Consider the following 9,713-nt stretch of genomic DNA (forward strand, 5'->3'; position numbering starts at 1 on the left):
TTTGAGCGGTGATAAAAGTTTCCATAATTTTCTCAAGGCTCGACCTTGGTGGTACAGGTTGCATAGGTTGATTTGATCTTGGGGCTTGATAACTAGGTCTCGGAGGTGCATTATTTTGGATAGGGTTATTGTTTTTATAGGAGAAGTTCGGGTGATTCCTCCATCCAGGGTTATAGGTATTCGAGTATGGGTTCCCTTGGGTGTAGTTCACTTGCTCAGAGTGGGTTTCGTTTAATAGACTGCATTCTGCAGATTGGTGTCCTTTGGTTCCACATATCTCACAATCCGACGAAACTGCGGCTACAGTATTCGGGTTTATGCACATATGCTCGACCTTAAGGGCTAATGCGTCCATTTTAGCTTGCATCATGTCTATAGAGCTTAGTTCGTGCACTCCTCCTTGGGCTTTCTTCTTCTTGACTGTCTCTCGTTCGACTTCCCATGATTGATGGTTTTGAGCCATATCTTCGATGAGGGCACTAGCTTTAGGGTAAGGTTTGTTCATCAGAGCACCGCCTGCGGCAGCGTCGATGGTCATCTTAGTGTTATAGTGAGGTCCATTATAGAAGGTTTGAATGATTAACCAATTTTCTAAACCATGATGTGGGCATGCTCGTAACGACTCTTTATATCTCTCCCAAGCTTCGAACAATGATTCTCCTTGGTTTTGGGTAAATCTAGTTATATGGTTTCGAAGAACGGCAGTCTTACTCGGGGGAAAGTATCTAGTAAGGAATACTCTTCTAAGGTATCCCAAGTTGTAATGGAATTGGGTGGAAGGGAATCTAACCATGATAGGGCTTTATCTCTGAGGGAAAAAGGGAATAATCTTAAACATATTGCCTCAGGAGAAGCTCCATTGGTTTTAAAAGTGTCTGCTAATTGAAGAAATATTTTTAAATGTTGGTTTGGGTTCTCAGTAGCGAGACCTGCGAATTGTCTCTGTTGCACTAGTTACAACAGGGATGGTTTAAGTTCGAAATTATTAGCTGGGATGGTTGGGTTTACTATACTAGAACTAGGTTCTTCATTTGATGGTTGAGCGAAATATTTAAGAGGTCTTTGGTTTTGATCTTCGGCCATAGCTCTCTTAATTCTATGAAAGAATAAACGTGCGCGAGCGTAACATTCAGGTTCCGCCAGAGGGTATACTAAGCTTAAACTTCCAGTGCTGCGAGTTCTTCACATTGACCGGCGGGAAATAGCCTAAGTCTAAACGATATAACAACAGGAAAATGAAATTTGATGAAATTGGTCCCCGACAACGGTGCCAAACACTTGATGCGGTGTTTTCGCAAGTATACGAACGCGTCAGAGTAATATAAAAGATTGTTGAATCCACAGAGACCAAGTGTCAATCTATCGTTATCTATTGTTATGGTGTTTATCAAAGGCAATCGAAATAGGTGTTTTTAGAGTCTGCGATAAAAAGTAAAGTATTGAAATAAATTTAATTAATAAAGACAGGGTCGAATGTAATTCACGTAATCAATTAATAATTCAAGTACTTGCTAATAGAACTACTTATGGGCAATGTTTTCTACTTTGAAAAGAACTAATTTAACAGGAAAAGTCGCTTTCGCATATTCAGAACCGAGTTGTACTCCCTAATCAAACCCTCTTATTGTCACTTATAAAAAGGCGCGCATTGCGTTAGAGTAGTAAACCTATTTTTAAGAAATATAGTATCTTGACTAACTTGAAAAGTATTATAACCTGGATTTCTTAACAAAAAGAGGTTCTCACGAACCAGACTCTAAACTTATAAACGCGTCGGAAAATAGTTTTAAAATCTCTTTTCTTCTTAAATTAAGACTCCTAATGAACTAAACAAAGCGCTTTCGTTGTTTTTGAAATAGTTAAAAACAATTAAGTTTAAATATACGTTGGACGACTTTCGATCTTAACCAACGGAATTGAAGTGTGGGAAAACTTAAGTTGAAAGTTAAAATAGCCCTTAAGTACTTCTACAAACAATTGTACGAATTATCGGTTCAATTACGATTCTTACATTCTAACCTTATAGATTTAGTTAGACATGGTAAAGTAAAAGTGCATTAATTTAAATAAAAGTAGTGCGAGTGCGGAAAGTAAATAAAAGTAGTGTGAGTGCGGAAAGTAAATAAAAGTAGTGCGAGTGCGGAAAGTAAATAAAAGTAGTGCGAGTGCGAGAAATAAATAAAGTAAAGCGAGTGCGAGGAAATAAATAATTTAAAGCGAGTGCGAGAAAATAAACAATTTAAAGCGAGTGCGAGAAAATAAACAAAAGTAAAGCAAGTGCGAGGAAATAAATAATTTAAAGCAAGTGAGAGGAAATAAATAATTTAAAGCGAGTGCGAGAAAATAAATAAGATAAAGATAAGTAATAAAAACCTTCTCCAATTGGAGGGTTGAATAAATTGCAAAGCGGAAATGAAAATGGCGGCAGGATTAACTTCCTTCCAAAGTGCTCCAAACTCGATTACAGACTCTATCACAGACTTGATTACACAATTATGGTAACACTCCAATGCGAAGCAATGACCACTTTAAAATACTGAATATATGCCTAAGTGAAACAAAGTTTCTCTGAGTTTGCCTCTGTTCTAAGTTTAGATCTTCCTCTGCTCTAAGTTTGGATGATTGTAAAAGTGATTTCGAGTTTCTATTTATAAGCAAGTAAAAAGATGGAAATGACAAGGATGCCCTTCAACTTGAAAATGGGAGGGAAAACTTTTCCTCTTATGGCGTCCGCCACAAGGCCATGGCACCCGCCACAAGGCCAATCTGAGGCGCCTTAGTGGAAGTAGTGGGGAACGTAGCAGTTGAAGGAAGTTGAACTTGGACACGTCATGACAGGGTCTATGGCGCCAGCCATGGGGTAAGCCACAAGTACAAAATGCTGAATTTTAGGGTTTTTAGCTTTTTTTCACTCCTTTTCTCGATCGGGGCTCCAATTAAAGTAAAAACCTGAAAACAAAGGAAAACATAGCAATAAACAATAAAATAACAATAAAACAACTAGAATGCATGTGAAATCGGAGTCGAAAATACGGTAAATTTCAGTGTTATCAAGGGTCATAGAACTGAACCAAAACACTCAGAAGTCCTTAACCACATCAGTAGATAATACAGACAAAAGCTTCCCATGATGTTGCTTGAAGTCCAAGGGATCTAATACAAAGGGCTGAAAACTTCATTAGCTCTTTCAAATCAGGACATCTGAAACTGTACTTCTTAGTGTTCCTTCGTTCACAATCCATGGTCTGAAAATATTTGCAAATAAGACCTTAGTTTCCTTGAAATTTATTTTTCTATGATGAATGTTATGATGCGCATGTATGCATGAATGCAACAATCACAGACAAGGGAGCACACACAAGGCAAACACAAATAAAGGTCAAGGGATGGATCAAGTCATCATCAAGATCAATCATCCATTTTGGTGGATTATGGTTTTCACCTTATCAACACCTAAGTTCCATTGATATTGATGAGACTTGATCGGATCAACCGAGAATCAAAGGATTTGTTGTGATCCAAGCTTCAAATTGAAAAGTGTTCAACATTAAAGTTGTTCCCCTTGATCTCATATTTCCTAAAAGTCTAAATCTCTTCATTTGGCCAAGATTTAAAAGACATCCACATGGATTTTCTTCAAGGTTCCATTTGGATGAATCTCATGACCACTTCTCAATTACAAATGCATGGCTTCATGTTACACTTTCAGCATCACTCATGATCATCTTTAGACCTTTTGACATCACTTTACCTTGCCTAAGCTTTGATCCTGCAACCTTTCCTTCACCGTTAGAGGATAATCTTGAAGGTTTTCAAAATTAAAATCGAGTTTCAATTTCACTTCTGTTTTAAAGTTGAAACTCCAAGAATCCAAGCCATTTGAGCTCTCAATCCACCTCCTGCAATCAAGTCCAAGCAAGCCCAAGCAAATTGAGATCCAGATCGAGCTTCATCACTGCAAACAGAAAGTGAAAATTTCCAAACTTTCTCTCTTCGATTCTCTCTCAATTCTTCACCATTCTCTTTGATTTTTGGTTAGATGAAGTCCTACCAATGTAGGGAACAAGATTGAATTGCTTTGAGGTCAAATCGAAGCAACTCATATCATGAACCTCAATTTTTAAATCCATGTATCTTTCAATATACTTGGAATTGGAAGAAATGGAGGTCAGATTCGTGCTCCTGGGCATTTTTCCTTCAAAAACATGTACTCACTTTTCATTTTCAATTTGGTTCATGGTGGACCAGTCCAGTGAGGTCCACCAGAGAAGATGATCGGAGCTAGGGCTCCGGTGGTGTGATGGTATTGCCCAGACCATCTGATCATGGTTCCACGTTTTAATTAGGACCCTTGCTTTTGCATACCACGCGTGCACACGCGTTTACTAAGGTGTTGGATGGAGGCGCGCGCTTGGCCATCAGATCTGCCGCCTCAATTAATGAGGGAAATCTGATGGCCCTTGTTTTTTTGAATTTCTTTTTATTTTCTGATTTTTCATTTAATCCCTTTATTTTGTTTATTTCACATTAATTTCATTTTTAATCCAAAAAATATGAGACTTTCACCAAAAGTATTTAAAGATTTTTATGTTCCATATTCCAAATTAAATCTTTTTTGGATTATTTTTGATATTTTTCATGAATTATTGTGCATATTTTTAATTGTTTAAAAATACTTCTGACTTTTCAAAAATAGTGATTTTTTTTGTCTAAGGTCCTTTGACCTTGTTTGACCCAAGATAAATCCCTTGGCCATTTATTTGGTGCTTTGAAGGGATTTTAGGTTTTGACCAAATAAAAATGTATTTTAATTCATTTATAAATTGAATTTTAATTGATTAAATGTTTAAAAATATTGTTGAGCCATTTTTATGGTCTTGTGATGTTTGACTTTTTGTTTGGGCCTTGGTCAAGGTTGATTTGAATTTTGTTGGACCAAAACCATTGGATTTAGGGGATTGATGGAATGTACATTTCATCTCCCAAAATGAATTGATGGTTTTGATTTGATGAAAGTCCTCACATGATCAATTTGTGTTTCTATCTTCCCCTCCCTCTTCATCTTCATCCCTATTCTTCCCAATTCCCTCATTTGACCAATGAAATCTCTAATGTCTAAAGGCTAATTGGTTCATCAATGACCTTGTGTCATATGAATCAATACAAGTATGATTGAGATAGATCCCTCCCTTTTGAATTTTCTTTTAGTGTGTGGTATGTTTTAGGAGTTTGGTTCTTCATACCAAATCTCTAACATGCATTAACACCTATATTTTTATTGCCCGACCTCAGATAGTTGTGACTTCTACATAAGTCCAATTACAATTGCTTAACATATATCTAAATTTGACCCCCAAGGCATAACGTTCTTGTAAGTGAGATTCTAAGTCTCCCATTCTTCATGGCATTGTGTGAAGACTTGACCTTTTTTGCTTTCATGGGAGCTAGTAGCATACTTGTTGAATTATCCAAGTTGGATCCCTTCTCATGGAAGATGTCTTGGTTTAAGGATTCATACGTGTGAATGAATGATTGTGTATTCTCCAAAGAATGACTTAGTCAATTAAAAAATCACCATTAATACTTGACTAACATTTGACAAACTCTTGTTAATATTTCTTTACCTTCAAGTAATTTACTATTATGCAATTTAAATTTCAGTCTTTTTTCATTCATTGCCATTTACATTCCATATAACTTGTTTATGTTTATGTCATTTTCACTTTGCTCATTTGAGTTATATCTTGTGATTGTATATATATTGTTTGTGTGCTTTGGCTTTATTTATGGTCTTGTAAGACCCCAATTTTGACCCTAAGACCCCTCATGCTATCTCATCATATGCACTGGCTTTGGGATCACACCTTGGCATCCTCCTTACCACTCATTCATTGGGTTTGCATTGGGAGAGATCACCAAGCACATTTGATTGTATCATACTTTTTTTTTCATTATTTATTAACCAAAATTCCAAAAATATGTCAATGTATAGTTTGTTACTTTTGTAGGTAGTGTGTGTGTTCATCCATGCTCCATCAAACTCATATCTAGGGTTTGAGACCCTCAATGCAAGGAGATCAATCAAGATACAATTCACATTGACTCTAGACATCATATATGGATCCCTATGGTCTTCACATATAATTTTGATCAAGAAATCATCAAGAGTTTGAAGCTTGTTTGCCTTGGAAGCCCTAATTCATCTACGTATCTTCTGTGACTTCCTCATCAAGTTTCTTCATCATTTGATCAAATATATCAAGGTACACTTAATATTACATCACCCTATATATATATATATATATATTATCCTCCATGAGTCCCAAAGATCAAGAGAATGTCAAGGTAGAAAGTTGGTTCATGATGGTTGACTAGAGGAATTCAATTGATCAAAACTGGGGTTCCCTAGACCCTATCTTCTACACTTTTTGTCATATGAAAATGATTCCAAGAGAAACTTTACTCCTTATTACATTCCAAACAACTTTCATGTTTAAGTCAAGATCTAGCTGTTCTTGTAAAGTCATTTTTTATGGTGAAAGATTATAGGTCATTTTGTCTGAACCCTAGTTAAGAGGTCAACTTCCAAGGACCATAACTTTCTAAATTATTATAAGATGAAAGCAATTCAAGTTCCATGATAAAATGAAAGATGTCCTATTCAACTTTGATGTTTGGAATAAGTTCAAACTCAACTTGAAAATGCATGTGCCAAGAGGAGACATTATAGGTTGTTTTGGGCCACTACCATTGAACAAGTGATTTTCCTCAACTTCTAAAATGCATACATCCTTCATGCCAAATCCAAATGAGGTCAAATTTATTACCAAATTTAAGTGGTTTTAAAGAGCTACAACTTTTATGAAGACATTGTTTCCATTTGAAGTCCATAGCAAAAGTTATTCAAGGTGGAAGAAGTGAACATTTAACTTAGTACTTAGAATTTTTTTAAATATGTTAGATTTTCCAAACTTCCACATCAAAATTCATCATTATCCAAGCTTCAAATGGAAAGGTGTTCAACATTAAAGTTGTTCCCATTGATCTCACCTTTCCAAAAAGCCCAAGATCACCCCATTTGGATCAAAATTGAGGGACTTGCACATGGCTCCTTTGTGGGATTTGTTTTGGTAAGTTTTTGATTCAAATGATCATTCCTCCTTGCATGCTTCCATGTGATCACCTCAGTACTCTTGGTGAACGAATTGGAGTTGGATTACATCATTATTTAGACCCAAATCATTGCCCATGCATCCATGCACATTGGTTTCCAATTTTAGCAATTTTCAAGTGGTGCAAAAATCAATTCCCTTGCCTATTTAAACAAGCTCATGGCCTCGGAAATGACATCAACACCTTGACCAAGCTTTGCCAAGAGATCTCAGACCCTCACACCATAGAATTCCTTGAAGATTTCTTTGAAATCGAGTTTGAATTTCACATTCTGTTTTGAAGTTCAAACTCCAAGGATTCATTACCTTTTCCATCTCAATTGATTACTGCAAGTAAGAGGAGGAAGAATCAAGCAAATCCAAATCAAGATCAAGCTGAATTGAAGCTACTCGAAGGTGAAATTTCAGTAACTTTTGTTCTTCAATTCTCCCTCATTTCTTAATTATTTTGATTAATTTTTGGTTTGCTGAAGTCCTACCAATGTAGGCAACAAGATTGAGTTGCTTTAAGGTCAAATCGAAGTAACTCAGTTCATGATCCTCAAAATTCAAATTCCTGTATCTTTGTATATACTTGGAATTGGAGAAAATTGAGGCTAGATTCGAGCTCTAGAGCATTTTTTCTTTAAATCCATGCCTTTGTTTTTCATTTTAGTGGTGGTTGGTGCTAGACCAGGCCGATGAGGTCCACCGGAGAAGAAGACGGGAGCCCTAGCTCAGGTGATGTGTTGGCAATGTCCTGAACCATAAGATCTTCTCCCCGTCTTCTAATCCTGGCCTTCGCTTCTGATTACCACGTGTGTACACGCGTTGACAGTGGTACATGATGGAGTGTGCGTTTTGGCCATCAAATCGGCCACCTCAATTAATGAGGGAGATCTGATGGCCATTGTTTTTTTGATTTTCTTTTTAATTTCTGATTTTATGTTTAATTATTTATTTTGTTTAATTCATAATAATTTCATTTTTAATCCAAAAAATATGGGACTTTCACCAAAAATCTTTAAATGTTTGTTTCTTTCATTTTCTGAATTAAAATTATTTTTTAGATTAATTTTGATATTTTTCATGAATTAAATGCTTTTGTGCATATTTTTAATTATTTAAAAATACTTATGACTTTTCAAAAATGATGAATTTTTTTGTCTAAGGTCTTTTGACCTTGTTTGATCTAGGATAAATCTCTTGGTCATTTATTTGGTGATTTGAAGAGATTTTAGGTTTTGACCAAATTAAATTGAATTTTAATTCATTTTTAATTTAATTTTTAATTGATTAATTGTATAAAAATTATGTTCAGCCATTTTTATGGTCTTGTGTTGTTTGACTATTTGTTTGGGCCTTGGTCAAGGTTGTTTTGACTTTTGTTGGAATAAAATCATTGAATTTAGGGGATTGATGAAATATACATTTCATCTCCCAAATTGAACGAATGATTTTAATTTGATAAAATTCCTACAGTGGCCAATTTGTGTTTCTCTCACTCCCCCCCCCCCTTCATCTTCATCCATATTCTTTCCCATTCCTTTTATTGACCAATGAAATCTCAAATATCCTAAGGTTAATTGGTTCGTCAATGACCTTGTGTTAGATGAACCAATACAAGTATGGATGAGATATGTCCATCCCCCTTGATCTTTTCTTTTAGTGTGTGGTATGTTTTAGGAGCTTGGTCCATTATACCAAATCTCTAACATGCATTAACACCTAAATTTTTATTGTCCGACCTCAGATAGTTGTGACTTCTACATAAGTCCAATTACGATTGCTTAACATAGAGCTAAATTTGACCCTAAAGGCATAACATTCTAGTAAGTCAGATTGTAAGTCTCTCATCTTTCATGGTTATGTGGAAACTTGACCTTTTTTCCTTCCTATGGAAGATGTCTTGGTTTAAGGATCCATGCTTGTGAATAGATGGATGAGTGTTCTCCAAAGAATGACTTAATCAATTAAAAAACAAAACTCCACTAACATTTGACTAACTATTGTTAATATTGCTTTACTTTCAAGTCATTTACTTTATGCAATTTAAATTTCAGTCATTTATCATTCATTGCCATTTACATTCCATTTAACTAATTTTTGTTTATGTATTTTCACTTTGCTCATTTGAGCCATATCTTGTGATTGTATATATTGTTTGTGAAATTTGATTTTGTTTGTGGTCTTAGGACTTTAAAATTCTTAATAAATAACAAAAACCCTAAAAAAATGTTTGGTGGACTGTTGATCCTTATCTGAACGTTTGGACTTAGAACTAGGCAACATTCCTTGTGCAAAAAGGACTTGGCCAATGCCAACATTTTGAGACCAAGTTATTGTGAACTGAGCCTTCATCTGATGCAAGTCTTGGGATTTATTTGAACTCATCTGCTACATTGTCTTGATGCAAAATGTTATTTTGATCTTCTGTCTAGTGCTTTATTCTGAGTTGATCAAGGAGTATATCATCTGGTACATGAGAAGACAAAGAAGACTGCTAGTTGTGGGATTTGCTTGCTTGGATGTGGCCATCTTTATTTGATGCCTTGATCTTCA

General features: G+C 35.5%; 1 non-coding gene across 1 annotated transcript; it reads left to right on the forward strand.

Moving 5' to 3' along the window:
• Positions 1–593: 593 nt before the first annotated feature.
• Positions 594–700, forward strand: LOC127088989 (small nucleolar RNA R71). Its single transcript, XR_007790773.1, has one exon. It is a non-coding gene; the product is annotated as a small nucleolar RNA R71 (small nucleolar RNA).
• The last annotated feature ends 9,013 nt before the right edge of the window (positions 701–9,713 follow it).

This window comes from Lathyrus oleraceus, chromosome 5 (assembly GCF_024323335.1).
Source record: "Lathyrus oleraceus cultivar Zhongwan6 chromosome 5, CAAS_Psat_ZW6_1.0, whole genome shotgun sequence".
In the NCBI taxonomy this organism is placed as follows: Eukaryota; Viridiplantae; Streptophyta; class Magnoliopsida; order Fabales; family Fabaceae; genus Lathyrus; species Lathyrus oleraceus.